Here is a 24,379-nt window from a genome sequence, read left to right as displayed (position 1 = left end):
CTGTGTTCTCAGAGCTCATATGGTGCCTTCCTGCCTCTGTGGATCAAAAGCATACCTTAAGTTTTTATATCAGAAATAAGTCCCCCCCCCGTGGCTAAAATAGTTTTAAGTCTATTCATTGGAAGCAAGGGATGGATTCTTATTAGTTCAGAGGCTTTGTGTACTTAGTAAGATGAAACTTAACACTACAAAGTAAAATACTTTCACAGTCACTTATTTTTCTGCCAGTAAAGGAATTTTACTTTCTTTGTGATCCCATTGTACAAACTTTATAAAACAAACATAGACTTGTTCTTTTTACTCATCCCACAACTCCAAATGATCACAAATAGTACTTTACATCAATTGATCAAATTTATTTTGAATTCTCAGTTATCAATATGCTGGCCCATACATACCACGTATGTGCATATCAATTTTGGGTTCTGTTTTGTACTCAAGATTTTAATAATTTGATAATCTATATATGTGTGCTTTATTAAATAATTGCTCATATATTTCAAACAGTAGATACACATTAACTGCTAATTCTTTAGCCGTAAGATATAACATTTATGTTTTGCAATAAAAGTATAAAATACCAGTTTAATGAAAAGAATTCCATATATCCTTTCTACTGCATCCACAATCAACATTTAACAGAAACATGCATTCTCATCAGATCTTTATATTTCTAGATTTAATCAGGAAGAGAACAAATTAAACCAAGTACTTAGGATAATTGGGACTATAAACAAAAGCAAATCATTTGTTTGCCTGTTTTTTCCCTTAAGCACCGAATAAAAAGATATAAATCTTTTCTATTCTTTAATATATTTTAATGCTGTAATGCTTATCAAAGTCATTTTAATGCCATGACAGTTGTGAAATTATTCTTTTATAGTAACGATTGGGTTGTAGCTATAAAATAACCCATTGGCTATGTTATCAAGGGCCAAATTTGAATCATTTGGTATTGTCCATTTTTTTTTCTGCCTTAACCTTTCTTCAATTAGTCAATAATATGCACTGAATTTGCAAAGTAAAGCCTACAACTTACCAGTTTCTGATTAGAATTCATCTTTAGGCAATTATGTCATAATAGCTAACCTTTAGAACAGTAAATTTTCTAGAAGCTTTTCAGATGTTTACTATTCTCTCATTTGATATTCTTATAAATGTTCTACCTATCCTGTCTTGAAACAATTTTTTACATAGTTTCAGAGAATTGTACTACAATAAAGAACCTACTAGACTTCTGGTATAGATCTTTTTTCACCAACTACATATATTGTAATCCTCAAGGTCATGAACCATTTCTTTGTATCCCATCCTGTCTTATGCACAGTAGGGACGCAATTAATATTTGTTGATAGTTTACATGATTTATTCATGTGATGATTTTTAAAATCTAGCATTTGATTTTATGCTTCTCTAAGACTGACTGGCAGAAAAGTAGAGGATTTTCAGCAATTGGATTGAGGTCTTATACTGCAGGTGAATTAATTCCACTCACGGCTTCAAGGTACAAGACAGCCTTGTATATTAATATTAACTTTTAAGTGCAATGTATGATATCCTGTAGGTGAACTGAAAACTCAAAGGTGTCTAAGATCCAACTTGCATATGTTGTGCTTATTTATCTGATTTTATTTAGTTTGCTTTCAGGAAATGTGATCATTTCAAAACATGGAAAATGCTCAAGAAGGAAATAGCTTTGTGTATATATTTGGAAATTGAAAATGAAATACCAATCATTAATTTCCTCTAATTAATCAATTTTAAAATTTGAAGAAAAATGTCTGGAATGTTTCACTTCTGCAGGATAGTTTGACTTCCAATTTAAAGCTATATTTGGGAAGAGGAAATTATTTTATTTTCTCTGAAGACAGTCTTTAATTTTTCATTGCAATAATCCTTCTTTCTATGTCACTCCTTGCCTGTTTTTACATATAAACCATTCCTTTTTAGTTCTCTTGGTGAGACTTTGGTATTTTGCCTAAAATATTAGTAGTAGAGGGGTGCCTGGGTGGCTCAGTGGGTAAAGCGTCAGACTTGAGCTCAGGTCATGATCTCGCGGTTCGTGAGGTCGAGCCCTAAATCCGGCTTTTTGCTGACAGCTCTGGAGTCTGGGAGCCTGCTGTGGATTCTGTGTCTCCATCCCTCTCTGTCCTTCCCCAACACATGCTCCCTCCCTCTCTCTCTCTCTCTCTCTGTCTCTCACTCTCTCTGTCCCTCTCTCAAAAATGAATAAACATTAAAAAATAATAAAAATAAATAAATAAAATAGTAGTAGTAGATTTATTCTACTACTTTCTATTCATTCTACTGCTCTGCTTCTGATAAATCATGTGGGCACAATGAAGAGCCAGACATTTGTTTATTGATTCCCATTCAAAATATAAGCATGTTACAATAGATACATAATAATTCACAAATTAAAGGTATTCCTTAGGGTACCACCTTACTACTTATGTGTTATGTATTTTAAAACTCAAGAAAAATGTAAAGGCTTCTAACATTTACTGTGCACCCATCATTTATGGAGTATAATTTAAAAATATATGCTGGTGATTTTTTTAAGCCTGTATCCGGATAGTCACTTGGGAGTTTATAGTCCCAATTCAGTGATGGCCCCATCCCTTCAGGCATTTTGGAAAAGCACTTTTGGAAGTAGTTTTATAGTTTGTGGTATATTTTATTGACTCACCCAGTAGCCCCGGACTTTTATATTTTAAACTTGGATTTCATTTGACAAAAAAGATGGAGCTCATTTGGAACCAAGACTCATGAAAAATGTAAGCGATGGAATTGGGCCATGCCATTTTTAGCCCCCAAATAGTCTGTGTTTTTAATAGTTCTAAGATTGATTTTTGTTTCTGCATGACTCACATATTTGCAAGAATATACAAGAAGTTTTCCAAATTCTTTGTGTAATGGAATAAATAGACCCTCTCTCAAGATGTTCATTTTAAAGGACAGCACTCCTTTGATGAAGTAAATTTAGGTATGTTTATAAAAAACAATTATTTATAGTCACACATTTCACTTTCACTTAGGAACAATAAAGGGCTATTAGACTGCACAGAGCAGGACCTGGCTTGGAGGGCATTGTATGTCTTGTCAGACATCTCAAGACAGCCATCCTGAGGTGGGACTACAAAACTGTTGCTATCAATAACTTTTAAACATTTTTTGAAAAACCAAAATACCTTTCCCTGTGCTGTGATCTTCTAACTTGGTTCTTGCCCTTACTAAATTAACTTGTTCAGTGTTACTTGAATTTTTGTAGCCTGGGAATCATTTGGACTTAAACAATCAACATAAGCTAATAATTCCCTGTTTCCCTTGCTATTCTAGTATACCAAGAACTGGGCATTTGTCCAAGAAAGAAAATGTTGATTATAAATCCAAAACATGAAGGACTACATCTTGGCTTTTCAGTTGCTGCCTTAATTTGGAAGGCGGGCGGGGGGGTGGTGAGAGGGGGGTGTGGAGGGGGAGCAAGTGACATTTTAAAATTGAGTCTAAATATTTGTGGAAAACTCAATAAAAACTGAGTTCCTTGTAGAGAGCCTATGAAACCAGATATAACTGGACAGCTGTCATTTTGTGGAATTTATTTCCATGGAAAATTAGAGCTTCTCTCTAAACCCTTTTTAATTATACATCGTCAGAAAGGGCTTCTTTGTCTCTTGAGGCTGAGCCCATCCTGATGAAGTTTTGAGTCACAGTTCCTTTTGAAGTCTTATTTAAGGTAGCTATTGATCTTAGTGTTTCTCTTTTTAAATTCATGTCCTAGTAATAATAACCGGTACTTCATATAATGCATGTGGTGCTAAAATCCTTCATCAATAAAATTAGAATAAATGAAGCATCATTTTAAAATTCATCCATGCATTCATTTAATGTGTATTTAAGTATCTTTTTTGGTTTGGATGCAATGTTAAAAGTTCAAGCTATAGCTGTAAAACAAAAATAAACTGACTTCATGCCTTTGTGGGCCTCATAGCTTATCAAAATTAAGAAATTACTTCAAAAGATTATTATCCTATTATAAACCATACATCTCAAGTTTATCCAAATTGTCACGTAGAGATAAAGAAATCCAATGGTATTCTCATTGATATTATCGCCTTTGAAGTAAGCACTTATAATAATAAGGCATATATGTAAATATTAACTTTAAAGAATTATTTTTCGTTATCATCAATTATCAGATTGGGTAACACTCTATATAGTTTTGATAAAAACCAGGCCTATGACTTAATTAAACTTTCATAAATTTAACTTATACCTATAATTTTTGCTCCTTTACACAAATAACACCTAGTATACCAGCCATTTGTTTCATTTTCCCCAACATAAATAAAAGAAACTTTATTTGTACAAAACTGAAGCCAGTATTTGGACTTAATTAATTGACTTCTTTGATAATTAAGACTCTCATTATTTTTAATGTTGCTTATGTGATATAATATACCTATTCTCTACTGATACGCTCTATACTTCCAATATATATATTTTTCCTAACTATGTGTCCTATAAAATAAGTATCCAGAAACCTCTGAAGCAGATCAAATTTTTGAACACAATAAACATTAAGGATTAGGAAAGGTAACTGGTGAAACAGACTTGACCATTTCAAACAATAAATTATTGTAAATTTATTGTGTTTACTAAAAGTAGCTAAAAACTCATAATTATTTTGTGTTTGATTTAACCAATCAAAAAAATTTCATGAGTAAGAATGTTTTTCTGATTATAATTCTAATTTCATGCGGTCATAAAGAAAATTATAGGTTTGTATTTTAATCTAAAAATGGTAAGAGTTGTTTCTAGAAAGGAGCAAAGTTATTTTGTAAAAATAAATCTTTCATTCCTTTTATCTTTTACACTAAAATCCAAAATTAGAATTAATGTCAATATATGATGCTAGATATGTTAAAGATCAGAAAATTAGCAGCACTTATATTTATTAAATGAGAACTTTTTAAGTTTAATAAACTAGTTTTGTTCAGTTTAATGAACTAAAAAGATTTAGTTCTTAAAACCACATTTAATCACATTTTTTTTTTACTTTTTTTTATCACATTTTAAATAAGACTTTTAAATTCAGAATGACTACTCACTCAGTAATGTCATGTACATATGCAGCTCCTTTTGTATCAGAAAAATATCTAAAATTAAGATAGAGATCAGTAAATATTAGAATGACTACTCAATGAAAGATAGATAGAGGATCAGCATGCCACATCCAAATTTGTTTGGCTTTCTGTGCGTAGTTAGAAGTAGCATGAAATTGACCATCAATATAAGAGGTATTGTGAGCTACTAGATTCCTTAAGAAAAAATGCAATTTTTAAGCTGTTATGAAAGACAACGCAATGGGATCCTAACTATGGGATATACTGATAGTGAATCATAAATTTATATTGAAGGAATTATATATTATAAACTGAAAATAAATAAGCTGTTCTAGGAAATAAATGGTAATTCTATAGTAGTGTAGAAATAAGTAGAAAAGAGATTATTTCCCCTGAAATAATTGAGTGATAATAAAAGATAGATACTCTCTATCTCAGAATTATGTGGTTATATGGATATGGTGACTGCTTTACATTAAGAGAAACAAACAAAGCAAACCTACCTAAATAATGTACCACAGTTAAAATGTATATCATTTTCCCCTTGAATATATGACTCTGGACTGTTCAAAGGTATTTTCACACCTCATGATCAAATCCACATTTTAATTTTCACTGATAACTATAATTAAGAAATCTATTTGCCAGGTTATGTAACTTTTCTGCCAAGACATTGCTTATATGCCAACCTAGCATGATATGGGACATTGGATTAATAATCATGCCTGATTAAAAATGATTTGGGTATAAATTATTTTTCTTTTAAGTTAATTGATTTATTTTGAGAGAGAGGAGAGCATTCAAGCAGGAGAGGGGCAGAGAGAGGGAGAGAATCCCAAGCAGGATCCTGCTGTCAGCACAGAGCCTGAAATGGACTCAGTTTCAAGAACTGCGAGATCATGACCTGAGCTGAGGTCAAGACTCTCTCAACCGACTGAGCCAACCAGATGCCCCTACTTGAGTGAATTAATGAATTCCTTTTTTAAAACTGTTTTAAATGTTTTTATTTTTTATTTGTGTGAGAGAGAGAGACAGAGAGAGAGTGCATGTACATGCATAAATTGGGGAGAGGCAGAGAGAGGGAGACAGAATCTGAAGCAAGCTCCAGGCTCTGAACTGTCAGCACAGAGCTCGAAGAGGGGCTTGAACCTATGAACTGGGAGTTCGTGACCTGAGCTGAAGTTGGACCTTAACCAACTGAACCACCCAGGCACCCCTGAATTAATGAATTCTTACTGACAAAGTCTATATCTGGAAAAAGGGATTAGGGTAAAAATGAAAAATAACATGAGAAATATAAGACACTAGAAGTTTTATAAGAAGAAAGTTTATCGTTAATGTTACCATTAAGATTGTGCTATTTGCTTTGTGCTTTGAAGAATAAAAAAAAAAACTATGCAATTGGAGATATGAAACTAGAAATACACATCTGAAAATTGTTTTCCTTGAAGGCCTAGTTACAATCCCATGATTAGATGAAATGAACAAGGGGGGAGAGGCAACTCTTCAAGGTATACAGCTTACCTGCTATATGTAAGGCATGAAATGTACATTATTCAATTTCATTTTATCATTCCTACTATGATGCAGGTTTTACTTCCACTTATTATAGATGAAAAACCAGAAGCTCAAACAGGCTATGTGACCTGTCAAAATTCCAAAATTTATAAAGTGTAGGTCAGGAATTAAACCTTGTTGTGATTGACCCCAAAGTCTCTTAAAAAGAAGAGAACACATATATGTAGGAGAAATAATATCAAGCAGGGCAAAGGAGGACCAAAAAAAAAAAATGTGGAATGTGCTACATATCTGCTACATTTTGATCTTGACACTTTAATTGATATTTCTTTCTCATGAGTAAATACCACTTGCCACCAACCATGTATTTATTATGGGGCAAATATGACAGCCTACAGTTGAATTATTTTCTTGAAGAGTGACATAGTTGTCCTATATGTACATGACATGAATTAATCCTATGGTATTGCTAAATAGGAGTTCAGCATCCACCTGGATAACTACAAGTAATGATATTCTAGGTGAATCATTCCTAGCACATATTTGTCCATGGTCTCCTTCCCTTCAAACACCTCAGATGAAACATATCAGCAATGTTTGAAGGGTTGCCATGTTTGTGTTTATAGGTACAAGAAAACATGTTCCTATGTTAAGAGAAAAAGACATGGTGATATCTAGGGAACACTGTATCCTGAAGGGCAGAAGAGATAGTAATTAAGTCACTGGGTTTGGTACTAGGGGCTCAAGTCTTGGTCATCACTTACCAGGAACTTACTTTGGGTAAGCTGTTTAACTACCACATAGTGATAACTACCACAGGGCAACATATGCATATTGAACTCTAATTTTCTCAAATAGGTACAACAACCCTTCAAAATATCTATTACATATTTCATTTTTCAGTGAAGGAAATTGATGTCAATCAGTTTAAATTAGGTGGTTCAACTCCAAATTATTTACTGTTACTCACTATGCCAAACTGCCTTTCTTTCTTCCAAACTATGCTAAACCTTTATCTTTAGCCTTTTCATTCTCTTCCATTCCTTCCATCTTCATGAGACCCTGGCTCAAGGAACTATCCCTCCCACCACTCTTTGACCCTCAGAATCTCCTCATAGATCCTTCCTATCAACAACTGAGACTTAAGGCTTTTCTATCTCAGACATTATCTTTCAGTCTAAGAAAAACTTTGTCTCTTCATGGATTCCCTCAAAATTTGTTTATTTTTCCATCCTCAGTATAATACATTTTGGTGTCTGCCCTTATCACTCCAGAGAAATAAACAGCTTTGTCAAATTTCTATGACTTTTTTACTAAACCATGTAAACCCTAGATAGCATTTGATTCAGTCAACTACTCTTCTTGGCAATATCTCATATTCTTGACCACATCCTTCTTAACACTTACAAAATACTGGTTACTAAATGGGCAATGGATGTAGTCTACATGTGCTTGAATGCCAGCTTCATTTCTTAACTCTGAAGTTCTGGGCAGTATTGAAATTCTTCTCTTGAGAATTCATAGGGATCTATTTAGGGGAGATAAAACATTCTCACCTAAAAATATATTGGCATTCAGGGAGTTAAAAATAAGAAACAATGGGAAGTGATTGATGTCTGCTTCAGACTGGATAAAAAGAGAGGACTTTTCTGAGGAGGAGGTCTTTAAGCTGATACATGATAAGGAGCACTGGGAAATAATCTCAGGCAAGTCAGAAGGAATAACCTTGCTGCCTCTGAAGAGTCATAAGAAGCCCGTGTGTCTAGAGAAGACAAAGCAAATAAGATAGAGACATGACATGGGTGGGAGACACAAGCTGATGCTAGAAGATGTAGGGCTTTGTAAACAGAGGTAAAGGTATTCTAAATGCAAAAGGAAGACATGAAAGAGTTTCAAACAGAAAATGATGAGTTTTAAATGCTTAACTATAGTTTTATATGCTTACCCTTGCCATGTATATAAGTAACTATATATGAGCAGTTGATCAAAGAAATTCAGTAGGAAGCTAGATCTGATTTGACTATAAATCTGAAATACCTGGAGGAAAAATACATAGAGATCTCTATGTTACATCGAGAGGAAATCAAACAAAAACATAGCTCTCCTCTGGGTGAGCAACTAAGCATTCAGTTCTGGTGAGTTCCACGCTATTTACTATCTGCACTTACAGATTTAGTCTGGAAGATTATAGCCAATTCCCCTTACCCAACATTAGTGGGAATCCTCACCCCATTCATTGGTGAAATTCTCTGAATTTCAAGTAACAGTTCATATAATGCTGATGAGTAGTTCAAGGGATTTCCCTCATAATGCTTTATAGTTGTTATAAGCATTTTGTGAAAAAAGCTACAGCAATATTTGGAACATAGTAGGTGCTTCTGCCAAAGATACATACGGATATAAACAGATATAAGCATAGCTATAAATACGGACATATTTTGTCTTATTGACAATCCTAAATCCTGGAAAAATAAGTACAAGAAAGAGTAGTACAAAGTGACTCTGAAATATCCCCAAACTCACATAACTACTCAGCTCTAAGCCTAGACCACAGAAAATCTTTTATAAATTTGATTGCTTCATATCTATAGTGTTAGAAGTATTCATTAACTTCAAAGTATTAGAAATGGGTGGATCATCCTAAGCAATACAGATAATTCAGTTGTGATAAGCAAAATCGAAGGTATATGGCACTACATATAATTTGTATGGCAAAAGACACCAAAAGCTAGTATGTAAAAACATGTTAACTTGGGAAATATTTGCAGCACAAATGATAAACAAGTAACTAAAGCTTCCCATAAAACTAACAAATATGGGGGTGCCTGGGTGGCTCAGTCAGTTAAGCATCTGACTCTTGGTCTCAGTTTGGGTCATGATCTTGTGGTTTTGTGAGTTCGAGCCTATGCTGACATCAAGCTCTATGCTGACAGCATGGAGCCTGCTTGGGATTCTCTCTCTTCCCACATCTCTCTGTCCCTCCCTCACTCATGCTGTCTCTGTCTCTCTCAAAAATAAAAAAAAACAAACTTAGAAAAATAACAAATATAGATTTATGCTTACCATAAAAATAGCAAATGTAAACTAATTGACAAATAACTGATAATAGATAATTGGCTAAAGGAGTCCAATGGCCAATAGCTCATGAGAAAGTGTTTAATGTTAATAGTCAGGCAGAGAAATACATATTAAATAAAGTAATGTAGCACATTAGTTTGACAAAAATGTTAAGAAGGAATAGCATATAGTGGTGAGGAGAATTCTCATAGAGATGAATGAAGTCGAAATTTGGGGAACCTTTGGAAGTAATATGGGAATTGGCATTAAAAAATCTATCAGTAGCTGTTAAAATTTAAAATACCATAATCTTTGATCCAGAAATCCTATTATTAAAATAATCTTACAGAAATAAAATAGCCAAGACATAAGTACAAGAATTTTTACTGCAAGGATTTTTATGTGCAAGGGTTTTATATATTCATAGAAGCAAAAAAACAAAACAATAACCATCAAGAGTGAGGTTGTTTAATAATTATATCAATTCTGAATTTACTGAGAAGAATAGCTGTTATATGTTTAAATTCAAGTTGTAGAAATTATAAAAATATGTTCATAAATGTTTATTACAATCTTTATTGTAAACAACTATACCAATAAGCCATACCTATAGGTTTGCATATTTTTATCCATGTCCATATGAAAATTCATAAAGGTATGGAAAAATACAAGACATGCTGTTATCATTAGTTAATTCAGTATGGTAGAAGGATATTCAAAACATTTTCCTTACACTTTGGATTGATTTACTGGATTAAATAAACATATACTACATTCATAATTTATACAGATAATACATTTTTAAAAGACACATAATTTTTTTTAAGGGAATAAATGCAAGGGTGCTGTTCAATTTTCAGAAGAAAATGTTATTTTTCTGTGTCTTCTCCAGCTGCAGCCTCATTTCCAATCTTGCTTTTTAAAATTCACTTTCATCATGAGTTGTTTATGTGGATATTTCTCTGGTCCGCAGTGTCTCGATACCAATTAAAGGTTAAAACATCTGAAGTGCATAGTTTATTCCCCACAGAGCCCTAATATGGCTTAGAATATATAGCCCTTTGGCAGATGAGACAAACACAAAACTACTTCCTTTTAAAGAAATGAGAGTTGTATTATCTCTATAGAAGACATTTTTTCCTTTCAAGTTTCTCTGCCTTCTCTGAATATTGCAAAACACTGCAACATAATCAAATAACCAAACAATGCTTGTTTATCATCTTAATACACCAGTGCTCTACTAGCCAATGTACCAAAGAAATTAAGCAGCCATTATCACTTTATCCCTGCTGTTCTGAAACTAATAAAAACACATTAATAATAAAGTATAGTTAAATATAAAGGGCCATGTAACAAGATGAAGCAATAGAAAAAGTAAACATTATACAATTAAATACACACCTCCACAAAATTCTCATCAGTGGGACTGGTCTGAGTGCAGAAATGGTGACACTTATAAGTAGATAAAATAGAATGAAAAAAGGTTAAAAAATATTATATATATATTTTATATTATATATTAAATATATATTAAATAAATATATTATATTAATATATATTAAATATTATAGATTTTATATTATATAAATATATATTATATTATATAAATATATATTATTATAATATATTATATAAATATATATTATTTATATTATATATTATATATATCGCTTCTCGGCCTTTTGGCTAAGATCAAGTGTAAAAAATATTATATATACATATAATATATATATTTAACTATATGTTACATACAAATAAGATATGTAAATATAAAACAAATATATAATAAATAAGTATTTTATACACACACACACATACACACAACAAAGATATGTAGATTGTATTGAGACATATAAGGATCTCGTATTGAGTGATTGATTCTTAGATAAAGACAGGCTGAGTATGTCAACTGTTTAGCAAAAGCAGAACAAGATAAGTTACAACAAATCCCAGAGGGGCACCTGGGTGGCTCAGTTGGTTAAGCGTCTGACTTCAGCTCAGGTCATGATCTCACAGTCTGTGAGTTCAAGCCCCGTGTAGGGCTCTGTGCTGACAGCTCAGAGCCTGGAGCCTGTTTTGGATTCTGTGTCTCCCTCTCTCTCTGCCCCTCCCCTGCTCATGCTCTGTGTCTCTCTATCTCAAAAATAAATAAAAACATTTTTTTAAAAAATCCCAGAAAGCAAACATGCAAACATCACCTACATTCTCTGCAAGACAGGGTCAAAAGGACTGACCATTGTCTAAATGTGTCCAAGGTGCCCGAGATTTTACAAATGGATATGTCCACTGACAGTGTAAAAGGTATATAACAGTTGGAGATCGAAGTACATAAAGCATTATGTTAAATTAGAGAAATAAGTCAGGATGGCAAAAATCCCAGTCACCTAGAAATCACTTTTAAAATTCTGACACAAAGCCAACTACTTTTGGTAGCCAATTCTCCATAAACCTCACATTTCTTTACATTTTGTGAGTAGAACTGCCCATTGTTTTTAATCCAGGCTGTCTTCTTGAGGATGTTTGTATAGCAAAAATCCTTGGAAGTTAAAGATAGTGTCTCCCTCTAGAACAAGCATGCTTTTTGTCTAGTATAATAAAGGTAATAACTCCCACAAGAGGAAAGATGGACAGGTTCATCCCCATTATAAAAGATCTGGGTCCCCTATGTTTAGGGTTCCTCTCTGTAAAACGTAGTCCATCTGGGCCCATGTGTGCTTCCCTGTGAGACTTGGGATAAGGGAAAATGATGCAAGTTTGTTGTTCAACTGTGCTATGAATAATAAAGGACTTTGTCTTTGACCAAGGAGTCTCATGTTTCCCCCAGCGTCAACGAAATTGCAAGCTTATGAACTTGCAAGTAGGGTGAAATCTCAGAGCCTTCACAGTTCTTCAGTGTTGGAGACAAGACTGGGGTACTTACAGAGACAGGGGCTTTTGAAAGTGTGAGGTTGAGGGCTTTGTGGCACAGAGAAGGAGATTTGATAAGAAGTTAGCAGAGATCAGTAGCAAACATCAAATATATTTTACAGAAGTATTTGTTTACATTGGATTAGAAAGTTTGGAAGGAATGAGAGAAACAAAGAGAAAAGGAAAAGAAGAAATGGAGGGACGAAAGGAAGAGAGGGAGGGAGAAAAGACAGAAGGTTTCCTTACCACTGTGATTTTAGAAGAATGGCTTCAGGCAATTTCTTCTCAATCTGAAAATGTTTTAAGAAGAAGATTCCCTTGGTTTGATAAATTCAACATTATTCTTATCCTGTTGGTTAATAAATGTTTTGATATGTTTAATCTGTGTGGTTTTAAGATTGCATTCGCCTAAAATGTTTTGGCTATGCAAAGTGATAGATCTATAAAGTTCAGCTCTAGGTTTTTCATTATTTTTGATTAACAAGACTGACCTAGATACCCTTCCCAACAAAAGTTGACTTTTAATTTTAAAATTTGTTAACAAAGCTGTTCAATTTCTTTACATATCATTCCAATGTATATAATTTGCAGCAAAGCCATTTTATGTGTGTGATTCAATAATCTTCATTCTTCTTCTCAATAGGAGGTACCCAATTTAAGAGATTTATTATAAGTTTGGAATGATAACTTAAAATAAAGGAAGAATTTTTGATTTACTTAAGCAAAAAATATATATGACAATTTGTTAAGCAATAGTACTGTAATTTTACAGGTCTTCTTTGGCTTTATTGATCAAAGACTAAAAAATATCTTAAAAGAGAAATTTTGGTTCTTATAGTGTCAAAGGCCACATTTTAAAGAGGTCTCAGCAGATTCTCTAAAAAAAAATGTAAGAAAACGATTGAAAAGAATAATGAACATATTCATGTACTAGGTTCCATACTGAGTTTTCAAATCCTGTGGCTTATTTGAGCTTCCTTTAAAAAAAAGTATTCTTTGGTTAACATTCATTAACCATACCCTGCTGATAACAAGAAATAAATGTAGGCAGCTGGATGACAGCGAATGTATTAGAGTTGAAATTGCCCTGGACCGGTGATCCAAAGACCTACTTTTCTCCAACTTTACTGCTTAAACATGTTACCAAATGAAATGTATGTCAAAATTCTCTTTAAATTATTTTGCATGTATTGTTACCAATGATGCAGTCAAATAAGTATTGGTTGACTAAATAAATAATTGAAAGCAGTGTGTGTGTGTGTGTGTGTGTGTGTGTGTGTGTACTGTAGGGGTCAAGAGTAGGCTGCCCCTAGATGGGACACAGTGGCATGTAGATTATTGTTAACTGAAAACAATCCAGGCACAAAAAACTCAGAAAAAAATTTTGATCTCCTCCCCAACTGCCTAAAAAGAATTTAGATAGAGGGCCTGTACCACGAAAAGATCTATTAATAGATATTCCTTTTTACTTAAGAGAGTTATCTGCATAATAGGGCAACTTTGTTTTCCAAATATCTCCTCTCACCTTTCTGCTAATGATTTCCTCCCCTTTGTATCCTCAAATACCTACCACCTCTCTTTATCTCAGGATGTTATACAAAGCCTCCTGTTGCCGAACTGCCTCTGAAATTTCATGTCTATGTGAATTCCTGCTATGTACCAAATACTCACACGCACACATATATGCACACACATGTATGCATATATATATATATATATATATATATATATGTACATACATATACCTATATGTACATTTGTGTGCATATATGTGTGAGAGGCAGAAAATGAGAGAATATACACGTGTATATGGAAGTATACACATACATATGCATATATATATATAATACACACAAATACACAGAAGTAATTTATAACATTAATCTGTGGATCTCAATATTCAATCCATCAGCCTTGAATTGGGCCTGATAACTGATATCTATAGTCTTATACTGGAGAAATTGAGTGATATAGGAAAACGTGACTTTATTTAAAAACATTGTTTAAAAAAAAAAAAACATTACTTTCTAGCTTAGTTGACTCCATAACACTGCTTATTAGTCCTCTCTCGTCAACATAACATCCCTTATTCTTTAGAGACTTTGTTGTCATTAAGAAAAATCTACAAATGGGGGTGCCTGGGTGGCTCAGTCAGTTAAGCATCCCACTTCGGCTCAGCTCATGATCTCACAGTTTGTGAGTTCGAGCTGCACTTCAGGCTCTGTACTGACATCTCTGAGCCTGGAGTCTGTTTCGGATTCTGTATCTCCCTCTCTCTGTGCCCCTTGCCAGCTCACACTCTGCCTCTCTCTCTCTCTCAAAAATAAATAAACATTAAAAAAATTAAAAACAAAGAAAGATCTACAAATGTATCCACTTTATTATTAAATCTGCATCTACGTGATATTTTCCTCTTCTGATATCTTATTGTTGAAAGCTGAATTACGTGCACTCATCCAGTTCCCAGCTCAAGATGTATGCTATCAATTGTGTCCTCTTTTTCCTGTATTGGAATCACTACCACTCTACCAGTTTCTTCATGTTATATTGTAAGCTATGCACAAGATACTTCTCCATGCATTTTCCCCCACATCAAATTGGTCAAGTACTTTCAGTGACTCTTCCTTGCTATTTATCAAATCTATCCATCATTCTTTTCTTTTACATGTTAACTCAATCTCTTATAAACTCTCTTGCAAATTTTTCATAGCTTCTTGTGTTTAGTCTTGCCCTCTCCCTCTAGTTTACTCTTCCTATTGCCACCAAATTGATTTTTCTAAAACAAAAACCTTAGCTTGATTCCCTTGCTTATAATGCTTATGACTTATAATTCTTTATGCTCTAAAGCCCATACCTCATAGTTAGCTTACAAAACCCTTTTTGATACGGTCCCAATCTAAATCTCTTGCCTCATTTCCTTTAAATTTGTTTTATGTTTTAGTGGAGTAGATATTTTATAACTCCATTCTTTTACACGTAATATTTCTTCAGCTAGGAATAATTACACACATACACACACACACGCACACACACACACACACACACACATGCTTTCACACACACCCTCACACATACTTTATCTCCTTAGAGTACTCCTAATTAGCATGGCATGGATAATTAGAAAAGCTTTTATACATACATGCATAGAGTTAATTACTATATTTGTGATAGCTCTCTACATTTAACATGCTTCTTATTATTACATTTACCATATTGGACTGCCACATGTGTGTGTCCATATTTATTTGCCTACCTTGATGTTCTAGAGGCTGATTCATGCAGAGAGCATCTTGTTCTTTTCTGCCTCTTCTGTGACTGGTATGAAGAGATTCAAAATATGTACGGTGAGTAAATAAATGGATAAACATTTATCTTTGTGATGAATGACATGATATATTACTAATGTGCAAAGGAGATGAATCATCATCAAAATGTATGCTAATCAGATTTCATGAAGAATAGCGAACATACTGTAAAGAATCTGAGCCTTCTCTGCTTTGCCATTAATCTGTAGATATGCTTCCCAGTTGGCTCTGTCATATTGTTAATGACAAATGTCACGTAAGACTATCTCTAAATTAAAATATAAGCCTCTGAGTGTAGGTTACTGGAAACATAGTCCTCATCCTACAACAAGGTTGTATATAAAATTTTTTCTTTTAATTCAAGCCTTTGGAGCTCAGATGCTTTCTTCTGTGACAGCAGTATTGTGGACTATTAATTTTTTTCAAGAAGGTCACAAAAGGCAATTTACCCATAAAATTTCTGATCATAAAGAGTGAATTTTTTCAACTGTACTTAACTATTACTCCTTAAAACCACACATTTTCTCCTTCTGAAGGACTGAGATTCTCCACCTCCTGCCAATGTGTTCTTTCATCAGAATGCTGAATCTTTGGCAAGGAATGGATTGTATTCAAGGTCTTGCACTCAAGTTTTTTATATTCCAACAGGCTACTTACATTTTTGTAATAGCTTTTTCATGCAGTTGAAAAGGTAACCATCTATTTATTTTTTATTTTTTTAATTTTATTCATTTATTTTTGAGAGAGAGAGAGAGAGATGTGGGGAGGGGTAGAGAGAGAGAGATTCCAAGCAGATTCTGCACTGCCAACATAAAACCCAACATGGGGCTCAAACTCACGAACCAGGAGATCATCACCTGAGCAGAAATCAAGAGCCAATGCTTAACTGCCTGAGCCACCCAGGCGCCGCGAAAAGGTAATCATCTAGTTTTAAATCCATGGCATTTATATTTCCTTTATGTCTTATATATTGTGGTAGGTACTCTAGAGGAAACACAGAGGTCTAAGACCCTGGTTAGGTTTTTAGAGCATTGAGAAAAAATAGGGAGCTGAATGCCCCCGTTTTTTTATCACATAAAATAGTCAATGGTACTAGATGTGACTAGAAAGTGTGAGACAAGTACATTTCATACAGGTTCTTGAATGTCGTGCTAAGAGTTTTACCCTCAAGCAGGATGCATTAAGATGTCATGAAAAGCTTTGGACATACACTTTTGAAAGTATAATTAGTAAGTGATAGGTATGAAAGCATAAAAGGGACAATGACTGCTAGAGGATCCGTTAGGTTATTGCAATAGCTTCATCTCTGCTTAAAATTGAGGAACAATGATCAAATGTCTCCAGTAAAGGACCAAAATCTACACAGACACAAAACTTCTCTGAAACTTCACATCTGATGGTGAATGGTTTCATAAGACAATGAGAGTACTAATCCTTAAAACATTCATACTTAAGAGGAATCACTACATTTAAGGTATGCATGAACGCTCAAATATTTCATGTTAGGCATCTTTCTACTAGGCACCTAACAACACATAATTACCATTTGAGAAAATATCTCCTTGTCACAATCTGTCACAGTGATGTGTAATCAAGTTGTACGGACATATTTACCACGAGAAGGAAAACGCTTTGTTTTATTTTCAAATATTTACTTATTTTTGACAGGGAGACAGCGTGCAAGCAGGGTAGGGGCAGAGAGAGAGGGGGATAGAGGATCTGAAGAGGGCTCCACAATAACAGCAGAGAGCACGATGTGGGGCTCAAACTCACAGACTGTGAGATCATGACCTGAGCCAAAGTCAGATACTCTGAGCTGAAGTCCGATGCTTATCCGATTGAGCCACCCAGGCACCCTATGATGAAAATGCTTTGAAAGACACGTGACTTTCCCCATCTGTTATACAGAAAGCATGGGTGGTTATACAGCATATGTAAGTATGTCAACTTTGAAAGTCTGAAAATAATGTTCCTAACTAACAAAAATTAAGCTAGCAAGAAAATTAAATTGAAAAAACTGAAACTTTAACAGATGCTTGAAAAAATCCTGACATTAAGCATATTGAGGCAAGCCTAATTTTTTGGATCACTGACATCCCACTCTGTGGTGGCTGTGTCTAAGAAAATACTAAGCTCCATGAAGAAATGTGATAATTAAAGTATTTGGTGGCAACATATATGTCATCACACTCTGGCATCTTCCTTTTCAAGATTCCACAGTGGAAAAAATACAAGCGTGTTGTGGTTTTTGGTGACTGTTGTTTTCCATCAAGAGGAGGAAACAATTGCATTTACTTTTTTCTTCTACACATACACACACAGGAAAAATGCCACCAAATATGGCTGAAAAGTTACAACATACTTAAAGGTACATATTTTAAAACCCAGACCGAAAACTGAAATTTTTCAACAGAAATTTCTTTTGACATAGAGAAAACTCTCTAAAGGTGATGAGTTTACTAAATGTCCTTTTTTTGCAAGTTGAAAGCTATGTAATTTTTGATACTGAATCCTCAGTAAACTGTAACCTTTAGATATCTGCTATAGCAATAATTGTCTTTTCAGGCCCATGACCCAACAATCAAGCCATTGTAATTTCCAGGAATCCGCACATATTCTCACCTTCAGCCATTTTTTTTCTCCCACATAAAAAGCTTAAAGTGGATGGCCAGATGTAATACTCATAGTTCTGCCTAATGGGAAGGTATTTTCCTAACTCTTTCGAAATCAGCCCTGAATATGACCATCATATAGCCACCATCCATTCTTCGCTTTTGCCTTCAAATCAAACTGACCCATCCATAAGTTAGAAGTTGGAAATTTCCTCCTCTGTTAGCTACTGGTATGGACTTCTTACCCCACCTCTTCCCTGGTATGGTCATAGGTGCGAACTGGGGAAATGGCCCTGATGGAACTGTTGTGGAAGGTCTGGGGGTCTGGGATCTCTGCTCAGTCAGCTTATCTGTTCCTCCTCTTCCTGCTCAGTTTCCTTTTTAGGATGAGCTGCTATTTGGGCCCATACATCTTTATGACTTGGAAAGGTCTTAGTCTGTTTAGACTGCTATAACAAAATACCACTAACTGAGCAGTTTATAAACAGAAATTTATTTCTCACAGTTCTTGAGACTGGAAGTCCAACATCAGGGTATCGGCACGGTTAGGTGGGGACTCCCTTTCAAGTTACAGACTTTTCATTGTATCCTTACATGGCAGATAGGCTAAGGATCTCAAGAACACTGATCCGGTCCATAAGGGTTTCAGTTGTGTGACCTAATCACCTTCCAAAGACCTCACCTTGTAATACCATCACCTTTAAGAGTCAGGATTTTACCATATGAATTCTGGGGAGACACAAACATTCAGACCATAGTAGAATGTCTGACATAACCCAGATCATAGAAGCATGGTCATTTGGTGGCCTGCCGTCTAGTGCTCCATGTCTACAGAATCCCAGGGACTTGCCAAGAGCTACTTGTAGACAGGCACACAAATAGAACCCCAGGGCACTTTGTTATAAGTTTTTCACAAGAGCTTGACAAATACTACATACTATATATTTTCCAATCACTGGCATCTCTAGAGCCATAAGGCTTAAGGTGTCATCTGCACCTACTAGCCGAACAGCTTTCCCTACAGCCCAGACCTGCTACAGAGCCCTTGGTGCTCTAAGTGTCACTCAAAATTTGGTAGCCTCTGGTCATTCAAATCACTATCACTCAGTTTGTCAGAAGCAGTATTCCTAAGTTCAGAATATGTTGCCTCAAGAACTCAAAGAGGTCTATCAAGAGCTGTGTTTCATTCATTGTGATTAGGGATTGACATGTCCCTGAATAAAAATTGACTGAAGTGACAGGCCACTGAATCTTAATTCTGCCCTTTGGAGCATATGTGTGATAGAACAAAGTTCTCATAATTTAGCTACCTCTTGCTCATCCTGGCTGGTCAACTTGATACCTTGGTTTTTGTTTTTTATTTTTTTTTAACATTTATTTATTTTTGAGACAGAGAGAGAGCATGAACAGGGGAGCTGTCAGCACAGAGCCCAACGCGGGGCTCGAACCCACGGACCGTGAGATGATGACCTGGGGCGAAGTTGGACGCTTAACCGACTGAGCCACCCAGGCGCCCCTTGATGCCTTTGTTTTAATGAATCAGTCTGATAGTCTATGGGACTCCAGGTGGTACATACCTCTTCAGAATATGACAGAAGGTAGGAGAGCTAACATATCACTGATGCAACCCTGCCAGTGAATACTGTGGTCCAACTGAGGCAAATGCAAACTGTTCCTGATCCTCTTGGCTAAACAAAACGGCTGCACATCACATACTGAAAGCCTTATTAATCCTCTCCAGGAATAATTCCACATCCATCACAGCAGCTGTGAATGGGACTACCACTTGGTTGAGCTTGCAGTGGTCTATAGTCATTTTCTATGACCCATCCAGTTTCTGCAGGAACCAGGTTAGCGAAGGAAATTATAAGATAAGGAACATTATTCCTGATGCTTTCGGATTTTACGGGTAGAACTAATATTTGCCATGTCTCCCCTTCCCCAGGATATAATCCTACTTTTGATTCACTTCTTTTAAGTCATTTTTTAAGGTTTCAGCTGAGTATTCCCCAAAGGCCAAGTACCCAGTGTAAGGTTTATTCCAACTGCCAAGTATATCACTTCCAATATTGTACTCAGGAAGTTGGGAAATGACCGCTGGGAGGGTATGGAGACTAAGGAGGCCCACTGTGAGCTGGGCTTCAGCCAGGACTCCATTTACTGCCCAGTCCTGATAAATCTCCATTATGAGTGGAACCATGATGATACTTTAGGTCTCCAGGCATCAGTGCCAACTCAGACTTTATGTCCAATAATCTTCAAAATGTCTAAGAACCACTTTCTCCAGTGTACCTGAGTAAATGGCCATAGTTTCCTTTGGGCAAGTCCTGGAGGAATTATATACATTCATTGCAGTGCTGCAAGTTCCTCCAGTTTAGGAACATAGAGACCAGTCCTGTCAAAAAGATTTCTGGTTTAAAAACTGACTCAGGACTGAGACCTAAATGAAAGATCTTACTTTCAGTTTCTAACTCTTCTAATTCTGGCCTTTTGCTAGTTGTGTATGTTAAATAACACCCTTTTCAGCTGCCTTTCTAGTTTGTGCCTCAGAACACCACATTCTGTGAACCATTTCCACAGGGTTTTGTTTGTCACTCCTCTTTCTACGCCTTCACCCTTGCTGGTTCTAATCATAATTTCAGTTTCCTGGCCTATTTTGTGGCGTGGTGTACCCGGTCCCTATTACTTTGGGGTCCAATCATCCCCATGTGGAACTCAGCTCTGTGACCAGACTCCTCTCCCACTCTTAGTCCTGGCCTGCAGAAGAAATGAACTTTATAGCGATGCTGGTCCTCCCACAACTCATTCCTCATGTGTCCTCTGGGCCGTTATAAACTTGTAGTGTTTTTTTTTTCACTTTGTGTAATACATCCATTGCAACATGTCCACTTAACCTCAGCCTCTTTATTTCTTGCTCTACTCTCTGCCAGGGCAACTTGATCATTTTCACATCACTCAGCACTGACATTGCTTTCTCTAGGCTTCTCAAAGCCACCCCAGCAGTGAGTTTACTCCTGGTAAAGACTGAGGAATGGAGTGAACTCACTGAGGAGTGAAAAAAAACCACTACAAGTTTATATATACATCCAGTGGAGGAAATCTTGCCATTTGCAACAACATAGAACTTGAAGTCATTATACTTAGTGAAATAAATCAGAGAAAGGTAAATACTGCATGATCTCATGTATATGTGGAGTCAAAAAAACCAACAAACAAGCACACAGAAACGAAAACCCAACTCAGTTACAAAGAACAGATTGGTGATTGCCAGAAGTGGGGAGTAAGGGGTGAGCAAAATGGGTGAAAATGGTCAAACGATACAAACTTCCATTTATAAAATAAATAAGTCATGGGGATATAATGCACAACATGGTGACTGTAGTTAATAATACTGCATTGTATATTTGAAATTTTCTAAAAGAGTGAATCTTAAAAGTTCTCTTCACAAGAAAAAAATTGTAACTATGTTTGGTGACGGATGTTCACTAGACTTACCGTGGTGATCGTTTCTCAGCATATACAAATATAGAATCATATAGAATGTGTTATGCTGCACAGCTAAACTTAATATGTTATATGTCAATTATATCTATGTAAAAAAATTGAACTACCCTAATCCAGCAATCCCATTTCTGGGCATATAATCAAAGGAAATCAAATCCTTATCTTGAAAAGATATCCTTCCTCTAGTGTTCATAGAAGCATTAGTCACAACAGCCAAGGTATGGAAACAGTCTAAATGTCCATTGATGGATGAATGGATAAAGAAGATAGCATATATATGTGCAATGGAATATGATTCAGCCTTTAAATAGAGGGATATCCTATCATTTGTGACAACATGGATGAACCTGACATTATGTTAAGTGAAATAAACCAGGAAGAGAAAGACGAACACTGCATACCACAAGGTATCACTTATATGTAGACTCTAAGTATATATGCATCCAACTGAAAAAAGTTGCCAATACTGGGGAAAAAGGAGAGGATGGTAAAAGGGTACACGTTTTCAGTTAAAAGATGAAAAAGGTTTGAGATTGAATGTATAACATGGTGACTATAGTTAATAACAGTGTATTATATAATTGAAATTTGCTGAGAATAGAACTTAAATATTCTCACCAAAGGAAAAACACATAAATAATTGAGGTGGTAGATGTGTTAATTAACTCAAATTGAGGGAATCCTTTCACAATAAACACGCATATTAAATTATCAAATTATCATATTGTTTACTTTAAGTATCTTACAGCTTTTTGTCAATTATATCTCAATAACACTAGAAAAATCTGTAATTAAAGTAAGTACCAGAAAATGCTCCCCACCCCACCCCCAAACCTTGTGTTCTGGGCATTATTGTTAATAGTGAGCTTTCTCATTCTGAAGAGACTACTTTGCATGATAAATTATATGGTCATCCAGACTAGAAAATAACTCCTGTTTTGTACATATCATGGATGTATACTCTTAACTCTATTGGTAATAAAGCTATAATTTATTGAGCATTCTATACCAGGGATATATCTTATTTACATTACTTTATTAATCCAATAAACTATCATCTCTCATCCCTAAGAGAGATTAATTTGTCAGATATTATCTTGCTGATAAGAGGTAGGAACAGAATATGAAGCCAGATCAATCTGATTCCATACCTTCTGTATTATGATCCTTCCTGTTCATCTCCGTGGATAGGTTCTTCTAAAAATTAACTGAAAATAGTTCCATTTCTGTCACTAATTTCTCTGGACCTTAGTTTCCTCATGTCTAAAAGGAAGAGATTGGCTATATAATTTCAGATGTTCCTTTTAAATCTAAAATCCTATGATCCTACATTAAGAAGCTGGTTTTATTACCATGGTTATCAAAGTGTTACGGTAGCCTGAATTTTGTCAAACACGGGAGGAACATACCAATTAAAAAGTATATGAATTCTTTCAAAAGCAACCACCGGGTGTTTTTTTTGAAAAGTTCAATTATTCTGTATAAAATGACAATATTTCTGTAAGGGCAGCACCATAGAGATAACTTCATATTGTTCAGTAATACCAAATACGGAGGTATAGTCCTTCTTTTTCTTTAATTCATTTTTTTTTTATTTTTAGCATAGTTTCCACCATCAAATGGATCTATAAAGCCTATTAAGAGCAATAGCAGTCACATGCTCTCATCTCATTCTTTTAGCTCTTTCTTTAAGCACTTATTCTCATATCTATAAATAACATGCTTACAGTTCTACTCTGTGATTTTTTAAAGGCAGTCTCTATGGGCTTCCTACTATGAAAATTAAGTACTAAATTCTCTCATGTTCTCCATGTTTCAAACCACTGTTTATGTGTGCATTCCACACTTCACACTTCTCACTCCCTTCCCAAAATATGTTTATAATTTAACTTTATTAGTTTAATATCCAAGGTTGATATTACGGTAAATAAGCACGTGAAGACCAGTCCTAATTTAGCGTTAATGTGTATCAGGATGGTGTTTCCCCTTCTGGAAGAACCTTGGTTTCCCAGACAATTATTTGCCTTGTAATTTGCTCAGCTATCTAAGAACTTATCGCTAATTTGCTCTAAAATCTCTTGTGTTAATATCCACCTCCCCTTAATACATAAGATATTTTACCTACTTAATTTCTTTCTTCAAGAGTCGATGCTTTACCGACTGAACCACCCAGGCGCCCCTACCTACTTAAATGGCTTGAGGGAACACTTTCTCCGGGGTTGTTAAGTCTCCAGTCTTGGCTGAAGGCTCTGAGGCTTCTGACTGAGGATCTTCCTCTCTCATCCTCGAGATACCTTTCTCCTCATTTTACATGGAATCTTCTTCCTAAGTCACATAGGTTTCTTTTTTT

The 24,379-nt window shown here is 35.1% G+C and overlaps 1 pseudogene; it reads right to left on the bottom strand.

Annotated features, from left to right (window-relative positions):
* Positions 1-20,710, bottom strand: part of LOC109246754 (F-box only protein 8-like) — a 105,239-nt pseudogene extending 84,529 nt beyond the window's left edge.
* Between the last annotated feature and the right edge of the window lie 3,669 nt (positions 20,711-24,379).

Source organism: Panthera pardus, unplaced genomic scaffold, assembly GCF_024362965.1.
Source record: "Panthera pardus isolate Hobbes unplaced genomic scaffold, ASM2436296v1 HiC_scaffold_13, whole genome shotgun sequence".
Taxonomy (NCBI): domain Eukaryota; kingdom Metazoa; phylum Chordata; class Mammalia; order Carnivora; family Felidae; genus Panthera; species Panthera pardus.
Note: the sequence above shows the minus strand (reverse complement) of the source record. Positions and strands in the feature narration are given on the sequence as shown.